This window comes from Dromaius novaehollandiae, chromosome 14 (assembly GCF_036370855.1).
Source record: "Dromaius novaehollandiae isolate bDroNov1 chromosome 14, bDroNov1.hap1, whole genome shotgun sequence".
NCBI lineage: Eukaryota > Metazoa > Chordata > Aves > Casuariiformes > Dromaiidae > Dromaius > Dromaius novaehollandiae.
This window is the reverse complement of record NC_088111.1, coordinates 2737091-2759721: the sequence shown is the minus strand read 5'-3', so window position 1 is coordinate 2759721 and position 22631 is coordinate 2737091. Positions and strand designations below refer to the sequence as shown.

Genomic DNA, 22631 nt, shown 5'->3' with positions numbered 1-22631 from the left:
AGCAGATAGGCTCCTCTTTCATCAGCAGGAAGCCTGAGTGATGCAGGTAATTTGGTGGCAGATTTACTGTCATGGTCCAACTCAGAGAGAGCTGCATTTTGGTGGAAAATAAAATGTTTCATCAGGGCTTACAAGCCTTATTCAAATGTCACTGAAGGCACCAAGTAAGCAGGACTGTTCCGAAAGGTCTCAAATTTGGCACTCAGTACAGAAAAGTATTATTAAGGCATAACTCGATGATGCCTGCTCCAAAGTCTCTTCAGCGCAAGAAAAGTCTTCTCATACGGCTCGCGTTAATCAATCAGCAGTCCTAGGTTACTCCCGGAGTGGATAAGGGGAGGAAATCAGAGGGAGCTCCTTGAGAAGCTCATTGTGAAACAGCGAGCAAAGGCCAAGGATGTCCTGCTCCTCCGAGGAGCAGGATCCAGCACACGTGCCTCCCCCTGCACAGCACAGACATGCATCTGGGAGCCCGGACCCCACCTCGGCCCTCGGCTATTCCCAAATCACCTTTCCTGGATGCAGTCCAACCAGCTCCCGGGATCCTCCTGTAACTGGTGGCACAGCAGGCACCAGCCTCTCCGCATAGGGTCCAGCTTTGTTTTGTTATTCCTGCAATCCGGACCAGCACCCCTGTGTCTTCTTTCCCCTAAAGAGGGGATCCCTCCCCCTCCCCAGCCAACGGAGGCTCCTCACTGCCCTTCGCAGACTGAAATGCAGCAGCTTTGGGACACCGGGGACATCTCCAAGATGTCCCATCCTCCCTCCTCTTCAGGGACAGGGAGGAGGCAGGGGGTCCACGTATGGGGCTGGTGCTCTGAAGATCTCACAGCACTGCGGTCCAAATTACTGCCAAAACTGGGCGGTTTTGCACGTACAGGGAAAGTCTCCCCAGAGAGGAGGAACCTGACTGCCCCCCCCTAAATAACATCCCCTTCCAGTTATGACAAATATCAAAATGAGAGATTTTTCATGGCCTGAAAATGAAAGTAAAGGTTAAAAAGAGAGATTGTGGCTATAAAACCATTGTGTTTACACGATGTGAAAGTAGGATTCATTTTGATTTAGATGTTTTGTCTTTTCCTTTTTTTTTAAAAAAAAATTGACTTTTTCTTTGTCCTACTTATTTTTCAACTTATTTTGAACCCTAAATCAAAACATTTTTTGTTTAAAAAAATACAGACATGCTTGTTTCAACAATTTCAGTGCTTCCCCCACAAGGAAATGGCTCTGAACTGAGAAATTTGTCAAATCAGCTCCCATCAACAATTTTGGCTTCAATAAATTGCACTTTCCTAAAGGGAAAGAAACCACAGCAGCTTATGTTTCACTGAAGAAAAAAAAAGAAACAAATCCTGACCAGTTCTTGATCTGAGGAACACAAACTGTCTCGGGAGCACGAGAAGGAGGGTTCAAGTGACCTGACCATGGCTTTAACAAAATGCAGAGAGAAGACGAGGAAAATGAATGTAAACACAATAGGGATGTGGAGGAGGACTCTCTTGGCCAAGTTCAGGGCACCTCAGTGTCCCCATCTGTCCATGGAAGGCAGTGACACGTAGCAGAGCTGGAGGTGGCTGTGGCATGGGTGGAGGAGACCAGGGAGCTGGGAAGATGCACCACGAGCAGCATTCACCTGCCCACCTCTGCAGGACATGCAGCTCTCGGGGCAGCCTGCCAGGTCCCAGGTGATGAACAAGAAAGACGGGGTGATAACTCTGCTCTGCCTAAATCAAAGAGATTAGAGCCTGCGACTTTCTTATTCGCCCCAGGGCCCTAGCCACTGGGTTAGCAGCTGACACGGGGGAAGGAAGGGTCTTGAACTGCTTCTTTCTCCCCGGGGACTCGCATGCTCTCATTTTCATCCCAAGCAGGAGAACATCAGCTTGAAAGCCCTGAATTTTTCAGCAAAAACAACTGATGCTCTGCAGCCAGCCTCGCTTCTTGCCCCATATATATTTTATTAGTCATGTGCAGGACAGAAATATTCCCAGGCCACAGCTGCCGGGCACAGGGCTCTTGCAGCCGGGACCAGGGACGGGGAGCACGCGTGGGTGGGAGGAGAAGCACGGCAGATGCTGCGAGGCTTTGTCACGGTGCTGCTTTAACGCTTCTGCACCCTCGTAGCCGGAGGCGACAGCCACAACACCTGGCTGCTTGGTGTCTCCCGCTCTGCTTTTTTTGGGAGGGGAGGATTTCCATGAACATCACTGCTGCAGGACTGCAGCTGGCAGGCATCCAGGGCTCCCCACAGAGAAATGGGCTGCATTCTTTTTTTCTTTTTTTAAGGAAAAACAAACAAACAACAAAAAATTACACATAAATTCACATAAATTGCTATCATGAAAGCAGTCAACACCAGGTCTGCTGATGCAGTGAGAGTAAGCAGAACAGGGTCTATTACATAGACCTAAAATCTAATGCAAGAATGGAGGTGGGACCCATATTGCAATTGGTTTAATGTTTGGCCAAGGAAGGAAATGAAGACGAACAAAAAGTTAAGATCATGTAAGAGAGACTCCCCACAAAACCTATTTTCGAAAAAATAATTTTCTTGCCTAGCTCTGGATCAGAAGGGAGCTTTCAACTGCAGAAAGGGAGCTGCTCTACAACGGACCAGAGAGCAAACACCTCCCCGAGGGAGAGAAATAATTATTTTAAAACTGCAAAGCAACGCTAACAGATGAAGAGGCAAAGCGTAGCACGGCCTTGCCAGAACTCTGAATATATGTTGCCTTTCAGAGCTACACGGGTGACCTCCGCAGAGGCAAATGGAGTGACAAGCAGCAAATGACTCCAGAACAGACAGAGGAAAAATAACACTGAGGTGTCATTAAACCTGAAGTAAATAGTTGATGAAGCAATTCAAGCAGCCACTTCCTCATCAGAAAGCCACAGTCTTGACCTTGGCGAGAAATCAAGTGGACCCATCCAGAATAATCTCCCTGCTTCACATCCAGCATAATTTGGAAGCTCCAGCGTACCACGTCCTCCAGCGCCCTTGCTGCGTTTCCATTTATTAAGTGGACTATTCAGTACTGTTCTCACCCTTCCTTTTCAAGCAACAACTTCTTGTTAAAATACAAAGGTGCAAGGGAAGAAAAGGGCTCCGTGTAAAATCCTGGCTAAAAGATCACGACCTCGAGAACAAACATCCATCAACAGGAGTCACACAGGCTCTGCTCAGAGATGGAAAACTGCTGTGAAAAGAGTGAAAGAGCATTACGAGACAAAAAGTAGCACATCTAAGCAGCTGGTTATTAAGAGAGGCACTTTCTGACTGCCTCCTTTGAAGCAAAGGCTTATTCGATCTTTTGCAGGGAGAAGAAATGCAGAAGGAGCCTGCCCTGGAGCTGCACGCACAGCTGGGGTGGGAGGGGGGGGGACAACCTCCACCGGGCTCTTCTCCAGCAGATGCAAACCTGGGCGCTGGCGGGAAGTGTGCCCAAAGCAAGGGGGGCTGCAAAGACACACCGCCGATGCAAGGATGGCAGCGACCTGCTCTCGTGCTGCCCTCGCCTTGGGTCCTGCCCTGGGGCTACATGCAGATTGCAGAGGAGACGTACGTTCGCATACTGCACAACCGAATTCTCCCAGCGTGGCTACAAAGCCTTGGTTCATTCGCAAAGTGTCAGTCCTTTCCCATTTTCCTACTGCTCCTTTAATGAAGGAGATTATCTGTGTTTCAACATTGAATTAGCAGAATCAGAAAATTAAATTATTCAATATCCACAAATGTTTTTGCAGGTTCAGGGTATTCTCATTCATTTAAGCAAAGCCACTCCTTGAACACGTCTGGGCAGCAGTGCTGCTGCTGGAGCACAGTAATTACTGTAATTGGCACAAATTGTTAACTTAGCAGGCGACACGGGGCAGCGCAGTTCATTCAAAAATAAGATATGTGAACCAAGCAGCCCCCAAAAACAATATCCTTTTCTGAATAAATGTCACAGAAAACTTTACATTTCATCCTGTTCTTAGTGACTTAGAATAGTTTGAATTTTTACAGTATTGCATACAATTAAGAAGCAAGCGACCTGGCCGGAGAGGATCAGGTAGCGCCAACCATCCTGTCTACTGCATTCAGCAGAGATTTGGGCTGGAGCTACCTTCACTCACGTGCTTTTACCGTATCTACATCTTGTCCTCATTTAAGTGCAGGAGCTGCTGAAGACGTCACTCAGGCTTTGCTGCAGTTGCTGAACTCGCCGGCGATGTCTCAATAACCTTCCTTCCCCTCCTCCGTGCGTGCCCGCGCTGTGCAATACACGACACCGGCACGGCCGTCGCTCCCTGCATTTCTCATGTGGCCAAATCGTCGCGCACGCGTCCCATTTGCTAAAGTCAGTCTGTGAAATTAAATGGGAAGAAATCTGGAAACAAGATCTCAGCATCTAACAGCTCTTTCTCTAGGGAAGGCCAGCCCTGAGTCTAAGCAGACCGAGCCCTTTTTCAGTTAACACTTCTGGGGAGTAAACAGATAAAGCTAACAGTCTTTAACTGATTTTACATCTCCGCACGTGTATCTAAGAGCAAGCAAAGGATTTCCTGCAAGCTCCTTCCTCAGGCAGCAGCTGCGGAAGGTTGAAGTTTGTCAAGGTGATTTTTCCAACTTAAACTGTTATTTTCCCTCCTGAAGTATGAAGTTTCCTTCCATTTTGATGGATATTTTCTCATTTTCTGATTTTTTTTAGATGCTGCCTCCCTCCCTTTCTCTCTTCTCAGTTCACTGTTTCCAGAGGACAAGGGCGACAGGGGAGGAAAACTGAAAACAGATGCACCCATTTTTTTTGTTGTTATTTATGTTTTATAAAAGGGAGTCAATTCATTGCAACTAAGATTTTTCTTTTCCTCACAAAAGAAGATTTTAGCTGTCAAATATTACCAGTTCTGGCTACTCTGTTGTGACAGGAAGCTCTACGTAATGGGTGTCACAGGCGACATAATACAAAATGGGCAAAGGTGATGTCCAGCTGGCCATGTCTCCCTTGTGATGTCTCTATAGCTGCAGCCTTTTCGATTTTCTCAAAAATATCCAGGTGGGTTTCATGGATGATTGTTCGAGACACAAGGCTAAATGCCCGGTTTGGAAAGCCTTTGCAGAAGGCGAGAGCCAGTGGGGAGAAAGGCAGGCAGCGCAAGAGCCAGCTCCAAGGCAGAGGAAATTCCTCACCCCATTGCACTGTCATTTGTAGTTAGGCTGGAAATAAAGCAGCACTCTCTTCCAGAAGTGCTGTTTTTAATTGGCCAGACTCATCATTCAAGCCAACCCAGTGATGGCCCACAGCACGGTCCGGAGGCAAAGTCTCGGTCCCCCAGCGCGGGGTGGGACGCTGGCACAGCCCTGCCAGGCACCACGGGCACCGAGCACCAGGCTGGGGCTCGCTTCAGGCGTCACCATGTTTCCCATAAGATTCCCACAGATGCTCTCTCCGATAATTGCAGGGATGATGTTTTACAGTAATGATGAAATATTGCTTTTGAGAGCGGTGCTTTCACAAATAACAGCAATTGTGTTCAAAAGAGCAATTCGGAGGCTGGCTGCGCAGGTAAGTTACCCGGAATACCTGTAAAGACAGTCAGATAAAATAACTGGAACACCACCAGGGCCAGTATGATGCTCTGGGGACTGCTAAAACACTTTTTCCCATAAACCCTCTAAGTTCAGCCTAATAACCTCCTTGGGGAGCTGACAGCCCTCCCCATGAGGACTTTTTCTTTAAATTTTTCTTAATGTGCAGAAGTAAACACTTGATTACCTCTGACAGCGGCAAGGCAGATGTTTTGCTTAAGGATGGAATGAGTTAGGTTCTTCTCTGCCTTCTTTGCTATCTGTCCTTGACTACTTATTACAGAGGTCCAAGACATGGGGTCCAACAGCTGTGACCAAAGGCCACCTGGGCCACTTCACCCTGAGTCTTCAGGCATGGTGCTATGAGTCATACCAACCTGTGAAACATCTACCTTTGTCTTTTCTGCTGATCTTGGGAGGAGGAGGGAGGTTTTTTCTTTCTTTTTCTGGTTATCTCAGACCAGGGTATCTGAGCTCTCAGCATACAATACCTAACACACACACACACACGTACTTTCATGTCTTCTTCATTCTCCATCCTTGCAGCCTTGCTACAGAAGCTGCCAAGCTGTGACTGGCAGCACTTAGTCAAGGGTTAGATCTAGGCATCTTGGTTTACGAAAGGGAGGATGGAAAGCTTGTTTTTCCAAGAGAAGACAAAAAGCACTGGAAAAGTCAAGAAAAGTGAAGAGTTAGGCAGAATATAATTGTTCCCAGTGCCTCGATGGGTGCACAGTGGACCTTGCATGAGAAGAGTTAAAGGATAAAGTCAGCATGAGATCCAGTAAGTACAAACTTAGTTTGGGAAAGAGAAACTTTTACCACCAGAGGAGTGGACCTTTGGAGAGCCTCTTCCAGAAGTCAGGAGGGCAGGCTGAGGCAAATGCGTTTATGGACAGGTTTATGGACATGGCTGCTTTTAACTGCTCGGTTTGGACACCACAACCCAACCCAACTCCTGCGGTCTTACTGCTTATGTGTGCCGAGCTGGTGGGGAGGAGCTCGGTGAGACTGCCAAAACAGTCCCGGGAACATCCACGGGGCTTTGCTCGGGGAGCAGAGATTGACATGGCATCTTTCAAACATCCTCTGAGAACAGTAAGAATTATCGATCCTGTAATAAGGACAGTGAAACAACAGAAAAGCAGCAATGTAGTTAGCCTTGTTCTCTGTGCACTCTGCCTCTTGGTCTATTTTTGAGCCTACGTGAGCAGACACTCAAGACTGGGAGAGGTAATGGAGTTACCGCTGTGCTCATGCTCAACTCCTTCATTTTGACTTCTGTTCCCTTTTGTACAGGAGCAGAAGGAACTCGCACTCTCTGCACTTTGCTGGAATCTAAATGCATTGTACACTTCATTCAAATTGCAACAGCCTTCAAATATTGGTGTGCCCCCAAATTAGTGCTATTTATTCTGGGAGAGAGTCCATTTTGCTGTTTCTCTTGGAGCTGCATGACATTGCACAGCTTTTCTAAAGATAAGATCACAGACTATGCACTGGGGAGATTAAGGGGACTTGTTCATGGGGATACTGTGGTTTTGTTAATGGACAAAAAAGGAGATTTTTGTGAGCTCAACTTACATACACAATGAATGTACATTACTGTGTTCTAATTGCAGATAGCTTGGCTGGGGCTTTAAAAGCCTTTCCTTCCAAGTCCGGTGTTTGTCAAATGTCTTTTATTACTAACCATGGTTATAAAGAGCACATTATTAGTGTTAATAGTTATAGGAGCCTTTTCAGCAATTGCCTTGCTCCTGGCCCAGTCCAGTACAAACATTCTCCCTTGCACGGAGGATTGGAAACAACATGAACTAAAAGTGACCCAGATAAGAGGAAAATAAGGGGTTTCACAAGGACTACAAAGCCTGAAAGGACTCCTCAAAGGCTGAAGACCTGGAGCTGCCTCACAGCAGTGCGGCTCCCACAGGCAGTGCTGAGTGTGCTGAAATTCATCCTTACCTGCTTTTTCCCTATTTATTCTGCTTAGTTATCTGTTTAGGCTCCACCTTCCTCAGGGACACTAGCCTGCTTGGTTTCACTCAGGGGGTTTCATGCACCAGAGGTGCAGGGAGGGTTTGGCTTTGCAGTGCTGCTGGGGATGGTCAAGTCCTCACACTCTGGCCTTGAGGAGCAGCTCACCATCATCCTTTCCTTCCCTTCCCTTCCCATGGCCAGTACAGCTGTAAAGCACAGAGCTGCTGTTAGCCTTCTCCTATGAGCCCCACATAACTGGATTCCTGTTCAGATCTCTGGACATGGAGGTGTCATAGCCCAGGTTAACTGCAAACATTTACATTCCCATTGAAACCAGTGCAATTTAGATGTCCCAGTCCATGAAGGACTAGGGCTTAGGGTAATGATCCCACTGACCTCCAAAGAAACTTGAGCTCTTAGGTGGTGATATTGCTCTTGGAAGTCCTCCCAAACTGTCACAGGGCTTTTAGCTTAAGTGACTTGACCAAGGCCATGAAGGTAGCCTGTAGCAGCACTAGGTATTGACTCAGGTCTTCTAAGTCTGTGTAGTCCTCTGGATCTTAAAGAGCTTGCTCAATGCCATGCCACATGTAGTTTTACAGATCCTCTTTTTAAACACCAGGTTAAGCCTCAGGCCACTAATGTCTTTGTGCAGCATCCCAGGACAACCAAACAGTAATAGGAAGAAAAAGATTAAATCCCTTCATAGCTACTTGTAGTTTAATTAGCTGTGAAATGGTTGAATAAGAAGCCTCATTTTGTCCTGTGATAGACAAAGAACATCAATTAACAAATATTTACCTGGAGACACTTGTGTGGACACAAGCAACAGAGTTGGGGAGAAGGAGGCAGAAGATGAACGAGGAGCCTTTCAGTGCAGCACACACGCGGCAGATAACATCCACAGCCCTGTTTGATCACGTAACTCCGCCACGGCAAAATTAGAAATTGAGTTGAAATTAAATATAAGTCACATGTAATCTTATTCAGTAAGTGCGATACAATGCAGTGTAATTGCCTGGTATTGTATATTAGCCCTGGGAATTGGTAATTAAATTGCCCACACCGACAAGCAAACAAGTATCTGGCATGTGGAGCTGGGAGAAGCAAAGCTCTTGCTATGCGAAGTCACAACCCGATCGCTCTGCGAGGGACTTCGGGAGGCAAACGGCAGAGGAGAAAATGCCAGGTCTAGCTACATAGCCAAGTGCTATTTACATAAATTAGCATCGTGTGAAGGATCAGTGGATGATCTTGTTCATGCTCATTTCTCCTTTTCTTGTCATCCCAGAAGCTCATCTGTGTGTCCACCCACGGTCTCGTCTAGCCTGCCTGATGTCAGCCCCCAGCTTTGCCCCTGCTGAAGGGACTTTGCGTGTGTACTAACTGGCCAGGCTCCAACCGAGCCTTTTCTCTGGGCATTTAACATAATCTTCTAACCAAATTAAAAAGTATAAATTTCTGCTTACACTACACTCACTGTCTGAAATCACTGCAGCTGACAGCATCAGCCACGACCTCTTTCCTCAGCTGCACAAGGTCAGCAGGAACAGACTGAATTTTTAAGATGTTTGATTTAAGTTGGAAAGAAAGAAGTTTCTGGGAAATGTGATACATTGCAAGAAATCGTGTGATACAATTACAAATGTCACAAATTGTTTGCATGAAGTTCTCGCAAGAAGCTCTATTTTACTGTCGCTCGGGCTGAGAATTCCTCCCGATGGAAAATCGAGCCTCCCAGGCTCGTCCAAACCCTAACGAGCCCTGATGAATGCAACAGGAGCAGGGGAAAGTCTCCCAGCCAGCAAGGCCAACTCCTTCCCTTCAGAGGAGCCTCATCCATAAACATACCAAGCCCTACCTTAAACCACGAGAGGTTGTTGGTCCGTAGGGAGCTTTGAACTTCCTTCTAGTCCTTAAAATGGACAAGCTCATTTGTCTGAACATTTCTTGGCCTCTAGAGAGATGAGTAAAACAGCAAGCTGCAGATCAGCAGTTCCTGGGCTGGCTACCACCATGCCTCGCTGCTGCAGCGGCCAGTGTGGAAATTGTGTCAAAGCTGTGCCAGAAGCAACCACCTCAGAGGGCAGAGATTTCCTCTCCTAATTGCAAGATGTAAAACCTCTCTGCAAAGCCTGGAGTGCCTTGGCAAAGTATTTCAGTGTCGGCTCCCCCGTTCCCTTTCTTGACTGCTGGTCTAGCAACACAAACATCTTGTTTCACCCTGGATCTTTTTCCCCCTCCCAGTCCCCAGAGGGGAAAAAAAAAAGCCCTAAAACCAGATGGCAAAGAAACATCAATGCTAGTTCAATGGCAAGTGTGACAAGGAAAACAGAAGAGGGAAAAGCAAAGAAATTTGTAAGCAGTCCTCCTCCATCCAAAGCGACAGAGGGAACCAGGTCCTCCAGAGACCTAGCTCTTTTGGAACTGAACATATGGCAAATACACTTTCTATTCTAAATTCACAAGAGAATGCTGAAACTTTGGAGCTAAAAACAATATATTTTCTTTCCACCCAGCAGCAGTTAGGGTCTCCTGCTTTGTTTTGCTCCCATAACCCAAAGGGCAGGTCAGCCTCTCTCTACACAGCTTCCACTAATCAGCTATGAGTTGTTGGGACTGAACTTCAGCTTTGTCCCACCCTACCAGGGGCTGCTTTGCAGCCTCAGGAGGAGGCATCACCCTGTGCTGGCTTGCATCTGACTAATTTCTTACTAAAGTCGTTATCAATTTATCTGCCCTCAGGACTAGGCCAACAGTGGTAACACAGTCTCATGTCCTTTGGGAAGACAAGGCACTTTTTTAGTGTAGGATGGTGCTATTAATGATAAGGAAGGCATTATAGTGTATAAAATTAGGCTGCCTGAGACATCTACCTTCTGTTCCTTTTACAGATTTGACATCCTTATGCATCTCAGTTCTTAGCTGGAAAGAATACCATTTCATTAGTAAATTGGAATAACTCCATCTCTCCTAATTATTAGTTATTTCTTACAGCTTTTTAAAAATAACTCAGATGTTTAAAAGCTTGCTTAAGGAAAACTGCAGCCAGGGCTCCCCAGAACTCCCTCCCTCTGGCATTCCCTGTGCACAACCCTCCAGCTTCACCAGCCCTGCAGTGCAAAGCGCCTGACACTGGCTGTGACCCAGCCTCTAAACAACCTGCAACCCATCATCAATAAAAAAACCTCAATATTTATTTTCAAGCGGCAGAAAAACAGCTGCCTAAGCAAATCATAGCTGCTCACAGGTTCCCCCCATGCACACACAGAAGCGACTACCAGAGAGGACAGTTGCTGAGCAGGTTAGAGGCAGACTCACAGCACTGAAACCATTCTTGCAGACAGGACACTGGAGCAGAAAAGGTGCTCAGCACCTCAGCAGCCCTCCCAAATACCCACTTCCCACCCACGCATGCAGCTTTATGCTGCAGGCAGCTGCAGCTCGTCTCCTCGCAGCTGTGTCACCAGCAGCTTTCTATTAGGGACGCATAAGGCACCAGCACCTGGATTCTGGACTCGCAAGGGGCCTTTGCACTGCAAAAACTAAATTGCGCTCTTTAAACATGCAAAACCAATTTATGAGACACTTTGAAAGGAACATGAGCTTCTGCTGTGCCGTCCCATCAGCAGGCTGAGGGGGAAGAGGCAGAAATCTGGGAGCTTGGGCAAGTGGTGAGGAGGACGTGAGCCAAGCCATGACTCACGGCCACGTCCCACAGTGCCACGGCATCCCCGAGCCCCGCGAGACAGCCGCCTGCCACCTCCCCGCCCTGCTCTGAGCACAACGTACACCCACAGCCTGCCCCAAAATCACCCGGATCCTGCAGAGAGAGAGAGACCCGGGAACCTCGCGCCCAGCCTGCCATAGTGATTCCTACTTGCTGCAAAAGAAGAAAAGGAGATGGCAGAGTGGGAGAGAGGATTACGTTGTTTCTGAGGTTATGAACGTGTCACGCAGAGTTCCTGGTTAATGGGGTTAATCCTTCTGTTGGGGAAAAAAATCAGATGGTAGCTCCTTTAAATTGGCTCTTGGTAAATGCTAGATTATTGCAAGAGGCCAATTAAATCAGATCAGGGTCAAAGTGTCTCCAAACACAAGAAACAGTTCTCCACCTCTTCTGGCTCATCAGAAAGATGACTGGGGTTAGGAGTCTGCCGTGAAGGAGGTTCAAGTCAATAAACTCCTTGTAATTAGATTCCCTCTAGTGTTTTGTTTTCCTTAAAATACATATAATTAAATAAAAAGAAGTGGAGAGAGCCAAAAGCATGGCATGCAAGCAGGAACAAGGCAGGTAGGGGAGCAGGCATGGTGCAGCACCCTCGTGCAGCCGTCCCCGGGTGCCCCAGCCGCCACCCACACTGCTCCCCTCCCCAAGGGCTGACCTCGCACTGGGACACTCAACATTACAGTTATCTGGGGGTGAAATTCAAGCTCTGTGTAAAGCCTTCTCCATCACCTGAGCACCATTTAAACCCCTGTGTTAGGGCATTACAAACGTTTTAAATAATATAGTGCGATCTTTGCATTTGCTGTCTGGATTGAGGAATGCAACTGAGTTTTCCCTATGAGGCCCGTTCAAAGACTCCAAGTTATTAAAGACTCATTAAAACCCTTAAACATTTGAGATACGAGACCTCATCTAGGTCGCTGCTTATCATCCGGGCTCGGGTAACTGGCTGTGAACATGACGTGTGTGATTTTTGCTCCACAGTCGGCCAAGGATGGGCCACTGGCAACTTGTGCATTAACATGGTCAGGACCCATCTCTTGCTTAAACCCTTCAGTGGCTGCAGACATAACAAAGAGAGCAAGATAAATCTCAGGTCTCTTGAGAACTGCTTGGTTTCACAGACTCAAAGAGCCAGACTTATCTTGATCACCTACCTGCTTTCAGGCAGCTGAAACTACAGGACACCAATTGATCTGGATTTTATTCTCTAATAGCTCACAAAGATTTCTCCCACACTGACTATACAAGAGCCTCTTCATCATGCTGGTTGGATCAATTAAATCCTGCTGATAATGCTGCACAGTCTTTGTCCCTTCCTCTATTCTTTACATCTCCACTGGAAAGAAAATGTGCAATAGGATCCTCTCAAGATATTGGGAGAAAAATAAGATATCCAGTATTAATATGCTTAGACATTATCTCAGCATCTCAGTGGGGATTGTCTCCACCCGATTCTTAATTTAGTACTTTAATACTTTTCCAGATCGTGTTACATAATTATATAAATCCTCTGTGTTACAGAGAATTTTATTGTGCTAAGGAACATCACAATAATACTGTCTTCTATCCCATAAAAAAAAAAAAAAGTCCTCTCAATAAAAACAGCACCCTACAATAGAAAAGTGCTACTCACATAACCTGTGTAGGATTATCAAATACCTGTTGCCTTTCCAAAGATAGTTAGCCATTAACATTACCTATGCAATCCATAAGTATAGAGCAAAACCAGGCAGTGACAGTTTATAAAAAACCTGATATCAGATGCGATCTTCCTTGGTCTCGCTCCTCTTGCTCCTGCTCCCTCTAGAACAGGACTAAGGATGTGTACCACCTTCTTTTTTTTTTTTAGTTTCCAGCTGCAAGAAACATCAGAGACTTTTGATAGTGCCTTTTGTATCACCACCTTTCTAAACCAGCCCTCTGCATCAGCGATGCTCGAAACGAACTGGCAGCTTTCTGCCGAAGACTGGTGGTACCAGCACACGAGGAATGGCAAGAGGGGGGTCACTTGCCGATCCGGCGTGGTTTGGGCTGTTTGTCTTCTCCTAAGTGACAGCGGGGTCCCGCGCGTGGCCAGGGCCGGGAGGCTCGCCGGGCTGCTCCGTGCCCGACTCCGGCCGCAACGAGCTGGTTTCGAGGCGGTGCCAGGACAGCCTGGCAGGGCGAGAGGCGTGCCCGGTTTCTGGGAGCTCGCCTGCCGCAATTATAATCCCTGAAATTAACTTCAGTGCCACAGGGCTGCCGTGACGGTTTGAGGGACTCGCTAGCCTTTCCGGCCTTGCAACCAGAGCCGGGGAGATGATTGCTCTTGGCAAGAGATTGCCCTGCTGACGGCTGCGATCTTCAACCTCCCAGCTGCACTAGCAGTAACTGAATGGGACTGTGATGAAGTAAATTGGCACAGAGCTGTCCTTTACCCTGTTTCATCAGAAGATGACAAGGTAAATAGCCCAGTCTTGCCTCACCCTGCGCAATAACCTGAAGGTATTAGTAGTCTTCTACTCCAACAGCCTGCAAACGCTTGTTTTGCTCAGATGGAGAGCACTGGAAAGCTACTGATGGTGACATTCCCCTGGCCACTTTTTCTCTGGCATTATTCCCCTCAGGTAGCACCTTCACAATTTATCTGTGTCCTGCAGATTTCATGGGCCTCCATCGAGAGCTATTCTGAGCCTCACAACTCTGGGGCACCGACAACATGCCCCACGGGCTGTGCTTGGTGCCTTCCTGGGGCAGAACGTGCCAGCATCTCCCTTCTGCAAACACGGGTTCAAATCCCACCAAAGAGGAGGCGTTAATCCAGTTTGATCTTTGATCCCCATCCCCATGTCTTCACATCTCAAAGCCATCTCATCTCAGGTCCAGAACGATGGGGCACGCTGTAGCTGAGGGCTTCCTTTCACCTCAGGATGTGTGAAAGCGGTGTTTCTTGATATCAGTGGGAGGCTTGAATACGTATTTAAAATCAACGGCTTAGGCTGAAAAAAATGATTGATGATTCTGGCTGCCCAGCCTCAAGGCACATGGAAAGAGCTCGGTTTTGAAACTACACTGAGCTCTGAGGATCTGGCCAGCAAGTCGCACACCCAAAACACTCATTTCTTTTTATAATCTCAGCTGAAATATGGCAAAAAGGATTTTAAGAAAGCAAGTATGCAAACTATTTATTATCTATGTAATGTCTGTAATAGTAGTCCTTTGCGTTCCCTAATTTCTTCACAATTTACATATAAATGAGACATTGTATCACTGGGTAGTTTTATTACCCCAAAACACTTCAAGTATGTTGACAAAGCTTTGAGCCTCTTAAATTAAATACTTCAAAAAACCTGTAATTCTGCATTCAGCTGCAGAAAGAACCGATTTGAAGGTACGCTGCATGCTTTGAGGGCAGCCAGCCCAGCAGAGCTGAAACCCAGTCGATTCCCGCTCTGGCTGTGGGTCTGCCTGCGAAAGCAGCCGTCACCTTTCTCCGCAGCTTCCCCAAATGTAAGGTGGTGACCATATAGCCTCAGAAGAGCTGTTGCCTTCTCGTAGATGGAAGGTAAAACCATTGCTCAGTCAGGTGCAATCTGAAGGGTTTTTAGGCTAATTTAAAGCCAGTTAATGTCTGCTGCCTTACTGTTCAGCTACAAGTTTTGCCACTTAGGTGCTGCTTAATTAACATGGGAAAGAAAGCCTCATTTTGCTGCATCTAAAGGAAGTCTGTGTTTGTGGTAACATGCAGAGTAAAGAACTTCTAGGGCAGCAAAAGGCCGGTGAGGGGCTACAGGGTGGCTGAAAGGTGCTGGTGCTGCTGACCGCTCAGGGGCTCCGTGTCGGGCCGGGTCTCTCCAGCTCTCTGGCCTGCGCATCATTCCTGCGGAGCTCAGTCCCCTCGGGCTGAAGCAGGGCTCCTGCCGATCCTCTCTCTCATCTGGTGACCACGGTCATGTGCACAGACCCTCCCTGGGTCTGCGTGAAAGATCGCTCCCAGCTCCGTGGATATTCCTCATGCAGACCAGGGACAGATGGAGACCATGCACGGGAATCACGGGCCACCTAGGACCCAGCAGCTCCCTGCGCAGATGAAGACACTAAATGCCTGTGTAGCGTTCAGCTGCAGAAGAAAGACTGTCAGATCACACACTTTGAAAAGATCCTAAAACCAGAACCCAACAAGCACCATTTGCATTTTCGGCTTTGTTTTGATGCAGAGTGTGTCTAAGCATATGGTTATTTACCAAACCTTCCTGAGAGCTCCACAGGCAGGAGAAGGAACAAAGAAGCATGGGATCCATTAAAAACAAATGATGGGAGGCAAGCAGTCAGTTGCGGTATTAATAAAGCACTGCTTGCCATCAAAGCTGGATTATTTCAACAGCTAATCAGCTTCAGAGCATAAAGAGACTCTGGAGAAAGCATGATTGATGACTCAGATTCTACTAGAGCTGTTGTAATGAGAAGGGAAATCTTTAATCCTTGCTGTGGCGTTACCCTAAAACTCAGAGGCACTGGAATAAGCTTGGACAGACAGCAAGTATGAGTCCAAGCAACAATTATCTCTGCAGACCTAAGGATCTTTTTGTTGTACTTTCAAAAGCATGAGTAATCCTCCAAAGCAATCTCTGCCAGGCAAGACTAAATCTCGGGAATGGGTGCTGAGTGGGGAGGTACTATTAAAATTCACACCGAGTGCCTGTATAGTTCAGAAATACGGCCCAAAGGCCTGCCTTAACGTCACATGGCATTTATCTTACCTGATTTCAGCCGTCTGTAAGTCAAGCAAGTCCAAACCAGCTAGCTAGAGGCCTTCCACAGCACAAAGTAGAGAAAGACCAGTGTCCCCTGAAGCTGTCCCCAGTCCTGGATACCATCTAGGGCTGAATTAATTACCCCATGGACCTCCTTGTCTCTCTGCACTGGCTCTGGAAGGAGCCTTGTGTACAGGCTGCAACGAGGTACCCGCAGCTGGTGAGATGAACCCATCCAGGCTTTCTCATGGCTCTGAGAGATAAGTCCTCGTGAACACAGATGCTGTTTCCTATGACGTTACTTTCCACCTGAACTAGAGGTTGCTTTTCCATAGCAGGAAGGTATTTCACAGTAGGACATGGCTGACTGGAGGCATGTGTCACACTGCTGACTCTGAGATGTGGCAGAAGTCTGGGGCTGGGAGTGAGACTCGCAGCTTCCAGCTGTATCACTCTTGCCTTTACGGCATGGGAGCTGGAGCCTGGAGGTGCAGGATAGGGAAAGAAACACTATGGGCAAGAGTCGGGGCCAAAAACTTGGAGTCGAAGTGGTTCCGGTCTTCAGTGTCTCTAAATTAACAGTATTGTAATATATCTTTGCTGACTGTATCTTCTTGACAGCTTTTAATGTCTATTTCTTGCAACTTAGACGTTCATTCCCATACTTGTATCTGAGTCACTTAATCGCTTCCCTTCCTCTATTGTGTTTAAATTTCCTTCTATATCTCCCAGAATGGTAGCTGTATTCAAACCAGAGGGGCACAGAAAAGAGTGCCAGAAGGCACAGATGAGGCCACCAGCCAAGGGATGCAAGCTGATTTGTTACCCATTGCCAGACTTGGAGATTCAGAATTATGTTAAAAACAATTTACACTGACACTTAGGGCTGTGAAAAAGAAACCTGGGATGCTCTGCCAAATCTGTTTACCACCATCTATCATTTATCAGTCTAATCTAATCAATCACCTAACTCAATTCACTGCATTTATAAAGGTAATTGTCATTTTCATGTCTAAACGTCACATCTGTATAGGTTTGATACCCATGTATCAATATTGGTGTGGCATGGATAAGTAATTGCATGCTGAGAGGACCAGCTTCTCCACTGGTTATACTGGGTTTCTTCATCATCTTTCGTCAGTTTAGCATCTGAACTAGTCGTAAATAAATTACATCGGCATATATTATATTTAGAGATAGAGTGTGAGTCTGGGAGTCACTGCAAATGAGGCAGAAATACTTCCCAGGCCAGAAAGCGTTCTTGCAGCCAGCCTGGTGGGAGATAATGCATACACATATTAATTAATTGTGACTGTAGGCACCAAGCTATAACACAAGCGATGGAATAGCTGAAAGCATTCACAGCTAAGCTTCCCAGGGCACAGAGATTCCCCTCTTTGCTGAAGTTTTGACAGGGAGGAAAGTGGAAGAATCTAATTTTATACAGATGAGGACTCTGAAATATTTAGGTGTTGTTTGCTGTTTCTTTACTGTGGATACATAGCAAAGCATTGTTAAATCCAGACCTCTTAAAATCCAGACTTAAAATAGTTCTAATTCTGGCACTATTGTGGTTCCTGGGCACCTCATCCGGGAGCAGGACTCTTGTGCTCGGTGCCATACAGCAGTTTGTTGAAGAAACAATCTGAGATTTCTGCCTTCGATTCACAGTGATGATGAAGAGATTCAGGTGAGTTTTAGGTATTGAGTAAAAACATGGCAAAGCAATAGTTGCCCTAAAGACTTTATAGTGTAAATAGAGAAGATGAAGAAGGAAACAGAGAAAACATGTCCCAAAGGGACTGTGAATTAGCAGAATCAGGAACAAAACCACATTCAAGGGACTCCTGCCCCTTGAAAACACAATTCTTCCATTCCCTCACATATGTAATCTGCATTCACATTGACAGGCTTTACCTGACATTTGTAATTGGCATTTTGTTACATATTTTTGCCAAATAGTAGATCTATTCGCAGAGGTGACAGAAAAAGATGCCAACTGTTTTCAAACGACTGGATTTGCTCTTCCTGTCCAAAAGCCAAAAGCCAAGGTGCAAGCGAATATCACCTGGATTTCTTGGCAACACTGAAGGTAGAATATGACATTCTTAATAGGACCCCATATGCTCCACCATCCCGCTAAGGCCAAGTCGAGGGCTCACAGTTATTCCCTGGGTGTTTGCCACAAAGGCTCCAATTCAGCTCCTATTGAAATCACTGGGAGGACTCCTAGGCATGCCGAAGGAAATTGTACCATGCCCTGGATGAATAATGCTGCCATTGTATTCCTGCAGAAGCAGAAAATATACAATAGTTCGCCAATGTTTTCCACCTGTTCATTATATCTTGACTAGCTTTGAGAGCCTGCCAGCTTTGCATTAGACAACTAGTTCAGATTACTTTGCAATATTGTCTTTACATCCCTTTAGTTGCTAGAGGGGATGGCTAGAGAATGTCAAATATGAGTTCAGTGCTGTTTAGCAATAGTCACTGCTTTAAGGCACCGATGGAAAGCTGAGCTCAGGGCAATGCACTAACTAGTATGTATATATTTATGAATATTCTACATGACCCCCTATAGATACTCCCAGCATTCATTTTAAAAGGATTCACATTTTCTGGAAATTTTCCAAACATTGCATGGTGACTTTGCAAGGAGTCAGACATATAACTGTATTGTAAGTAATTGTTTTTGCTTGAAGTCCTGTGATGAACCTCAAAGCAGTGGGCAGACTGCATGACCAGGCGAGCCATTTCTCTTTAAGTAGGTGTTTCATTGCAGTTAAAGCACAGCCGTCTTGGTGAGTGAAGTATTTCCCCGCTCATTTCACAGAGTGGCTTTGCATAGTCCTTCGCAGGCCCCGAATGCAAAGACTGGGATGGACCGACTGCGTTTGGGCCCTTCCAGGGGGTAAAGGATGAGGAGCAGAGAACTTGTAGACTTACAGGTTATTTATTATTCAGCTTCCCCCACCTTCATACTTCTGGGAAAGGCCCTGCAGAATAGAAGAGAAATGTTTTCGAGTGGCTGAGAAAGGAAAAGTACCAATTTCTTTTAGATCATGAAGCTCAGGGGAAATTAGCTAACATGAACAAATTGGACTGTGTTTGGCAACCTGAAGGCATGATACAGATTTTTAGTATCCAGGAAGTTAATGTGCCATGTGCAGAAAATGTCCATAGTGTAAGAGAGGCAGCTCTGACCTTTCCTGGCAGGTCAGCAGAGCTCTCCTATGCAAGGGCTTAATCAAGTCATATACCACTGCAGCCGACGGGAGCTCACAATCCACACACGTGATTTGGAGAGGACTCTCCTGCAAGGCACTTAGCGCGGTTATCGCTCCCATTTGGCAAACGGTCAGGAATTGCACTTGATTTGATGAGGTGCTGGGAGATAAATTTCCTGTCGCCTCTCGAGATAGACGTCGCTGTGCAGCAATCAGTGCCAGTGACCAGCTGCTGGGTATGCCACCAAAGCACCAACTTCGAAAGCAGTGCCTGCACGAGCAGAAGCTGCTCCGTGCCGAGTCCAAGGGCATCCGCTAGGTATTTTGTGGGGGAATATTCGGCTGTGCCTGGGCTATCCTTGGCTTAGGCTCTCTGCGGGAGCAGCCTGCCTTGTAGTCAACCTGCGTGGCCAAAGCTCGGTCTGCAGGGACAGGCTTTGGGGACCTGCTCTCTGCCTAGTCCCAGGAAAACTAATGGAATTCACTGGGCTGGAATGATATCTTGCAGAGAGCTTTTCATTTCATCAGTTTTATCCTAGTATTTCCTGTAGACAGATAAATGCTAGATGTCATAGGAATACATTCTAATATTCAGTCCTTTCCAGCTAATATTTATCCTAAGAAAAAACCTCACTTGCTAGCAATAGAAAAGATCTGAGTACCCAGTCTGTCTCCTTCCTGTCCCAAAATAGTGTATCCAGCATTCCCCAGATGGGCCCAGCTTTTGCAGCTTGTAACCTTTGGCTCTTCAGCCACAATCTTGTGCAGATACTGTCTATCATGATTTTTTTCTGTTTCTATCACAATGCTTTAAAAATGTGATCCTTATTGAGGAATATCTTGCCTTTCCATTATTTCCATACATTGTTATTGTCTGTGCATTCATTAGTGTAATTCCACTAGGACAGATTTCAAATGTCCAAAAGCTGGTGAAGATAGTTTTGAGTTTAAATATATTGTTATTGTGAGTATTTGTCCTATAATGAAAATTTTGTATAATAATTGTTATTTACTAAAAAACCTGCATAACCCATGTGATGGTCAGCTGTTCCACCAAAGGCTCCTCTTCGTCTTGCTGTGTCTGTCCGCATTACCGAGTATCTGGCAACCACCTTCTTCTGCAGCATCCACTCTGCCGTGTTGTTACTTATTGAATTAGACACCCTGAAGGAAGATGGCTGTGTCAGATGAACCCAGGATGCTTGGTGAGTGCTGGGATGGATGTCGCACTTGCTAAGATGACTAAATTATCTTGTCGGGGAGCATTAAAGTTGAAGTCACTTCTTGGGGACTGCAGGATGCTTTGTAGTGCACTCCCGCAGGGCTGCAACTCCTCGTGTGCACGTCTGGGCACTTTCCTACGGCCCCCTATGCCACCGGGAAGGGGTGCAAGGTGACCGTGAGCCAGGGGAAGGGTGGAGAGGCAGAAGGGCTGTGCGTTTGCACGGGCAATTAATCCCCAAAAAGAAGACAGAAAGAGCAATGCTGCAGACAGAGCTTGATATGATCAAGCCAATTTAATATCTCATTGCTGCCACTGGAAGCTCGGGCATCGTCCCCTGTGCCCACCCTGGCACTCAGGAGACCTTTCTCAGAGCTGGTTCAGCTCACGAACCTGGCCAGACTCCACTGGCTTTTTCAGGGCAGGGTCAGGGCACGGGACGGAGGGGCAGCAGGGCTGCCCCCGCCACCAGATGTGAGCCCTTAGCTCCCTTTGCCAGCCCAGTGCAGCCAAATCCCAGTTACACCTGCCCCTATGAAACCAGTCCAGCAATCTAAAGGCCTCATGATGGGTGTGAGTGACCGTGTAAAATATCCCTAGTGTGCCTGCAGCTCAGTCACATTTGTGCACTTACGTATGCAGTAGGTTTCCCCCCTAATAAGCTCAGGTGCTAATTTGCATATGCTGTTGGTTGCGTCTTTAAAAAATCATGAAGGTAATGACAGCAAAAGCCTTGCCTGGAATTGTAAGTGACTAGTTAAGCGTGTCTCCTGCAACCCACATTTGCTTTCCTCACTTGGGCAGCGTTGAATCTACACTGCTTAAGGAATCTCCAAATGTAAATGGATCAGAAAGTAATAGCCATTTCCCAGGAGCTGATGAGTCTTTCTTTCTTTTTCTTTTTTTCAGTGACAGGAGGTGATTTGTAGTAGGAATCACACTGCTCCCTGAAAGTGGTGTCTTTTCATCTGCTCTGTGAACAACATGATGTTGTATTATTGCCCTCCTGCAATAATGCAAGGACATGTCTAAACTGATCTCTGCTCACTCCCATTTGGGAAAGTGCTGGAGCTAATCCTGCAAAAGCCGGCAAAGCCGCCTGCCTGGGGAATGACATGTTCCCAGGAAAAGAATTTATGCTGCGGACACGAATGCATTTTGCTAATTGAGATTCTCCTTGAACACGAGTAAAATTGCAGCATATCCGAGTGTGGGCCGGCACGTATAATCCTCACCGAGCTGTTCGGGGGGGTTCACTCATCGTCCGCCTCTTCAAAGCACTTTACCTGGTTACCTCTGGCAGCGGTGGATGCACCGCTCTTCGCTCGCAAAGGGAACCAGGGTTTTGAGAGAGGCGCCCGAGGCAAATCGCAGACCGTGCTGTCTGGCCAGGCATTCTGCAAATCCGTGGTTTTTTCCATGTCACCGGTTCCCAGAGCACGCAGGCTCCGGGTCTCAGTCGGACGAATGAACGTGTGTCTCAGTGGGAGCAGCTTGCTGTGGATAATCCCGGCAAGCTCAGAAACGGAGGCGCGTGCACAGCCCCGACGGGCTGCCGCTCCTCCCGGCGCTGAACCTGGCACCAGCACCTCTTGCGGGAACCAGCCCCAGAGCAAGGAGGTTGCACAGCTTTCGTGACATTCCCGTGCCCAGCACCAAACAGCACTAAGCTAGGCCCAGCCACGGGTATAATAACGCACACCGAAATCAAAAATCTTACTGTGGGACCGAAAGGAAGAAAGCAAAAACCAAACCACCCTGTGTTTCCCTTCCTCCCCCTCCCAAGAAACAAGCAAACAAAGGACTTTATCTGACATCAAATCCATGGTTTCTAAAACAATAGCGTGTGGGGCTATTTATGTTTAATTACTCAGTTTGGAGGAAAGAAAACAGCAGAGGAGTTGTTAATCCGCAATCTGCATGCTGCATTATTCAGGGAGGGCTTCGGTGGGGGATGCCGGGAGTATCTCTGTGCCTTCTCGCAGCGAGTCTCGCTTCTCCTGTCTGTCCCATCTTGCCAGCATTTCATTTCACACTTGTCACGGCAGGGGACTCGCTGATTACTCCCCTCTAATTGAGTTTGGGTAATGAAAGTCACTAAAAATCTCCTTCATGTCATATGTTGTCATATATCTCATTAAACCATTAGATTTGTTCTAGACCC

At 46.8% G+C, this 22631-nt stretch overlaps 1 long non-coding RNA gene across 2 annotated transcripts in view; it reads right to left on the bottom strand.

The window, feature by feature from the left end:
* Positions 1–2617: 2617 nt before the first annotated feature.
* The window catches only part of LOC112980407 (uncharacterized), a 34623-nt gene continuing 14609 nt past the window's right edge, over positions 2618–22631 (bottom strand). Inside the window, exons 1-3 of one of the 2 annotated variants that reach the window (XR_010391563.1) lie at positions 8354–22631; positions 6543–6686; positions 2618–5567 (exon numbers count right to left, since the gene is read on the bottom strand). The exon at positions 8354–22631 is cut by the window's right edge and continues 14609 nt beyond it. This is a non-coding gene — a long non-coding RNA (uncharacterized LOC112980407). Of the gene's footprint in view, positions 5568–6086; positions 6239–6542; positions 6687–8353 lie in introns of both variants that reach the window. The other variant, XR_003258420.2, reaches the window with a different exon arrangement.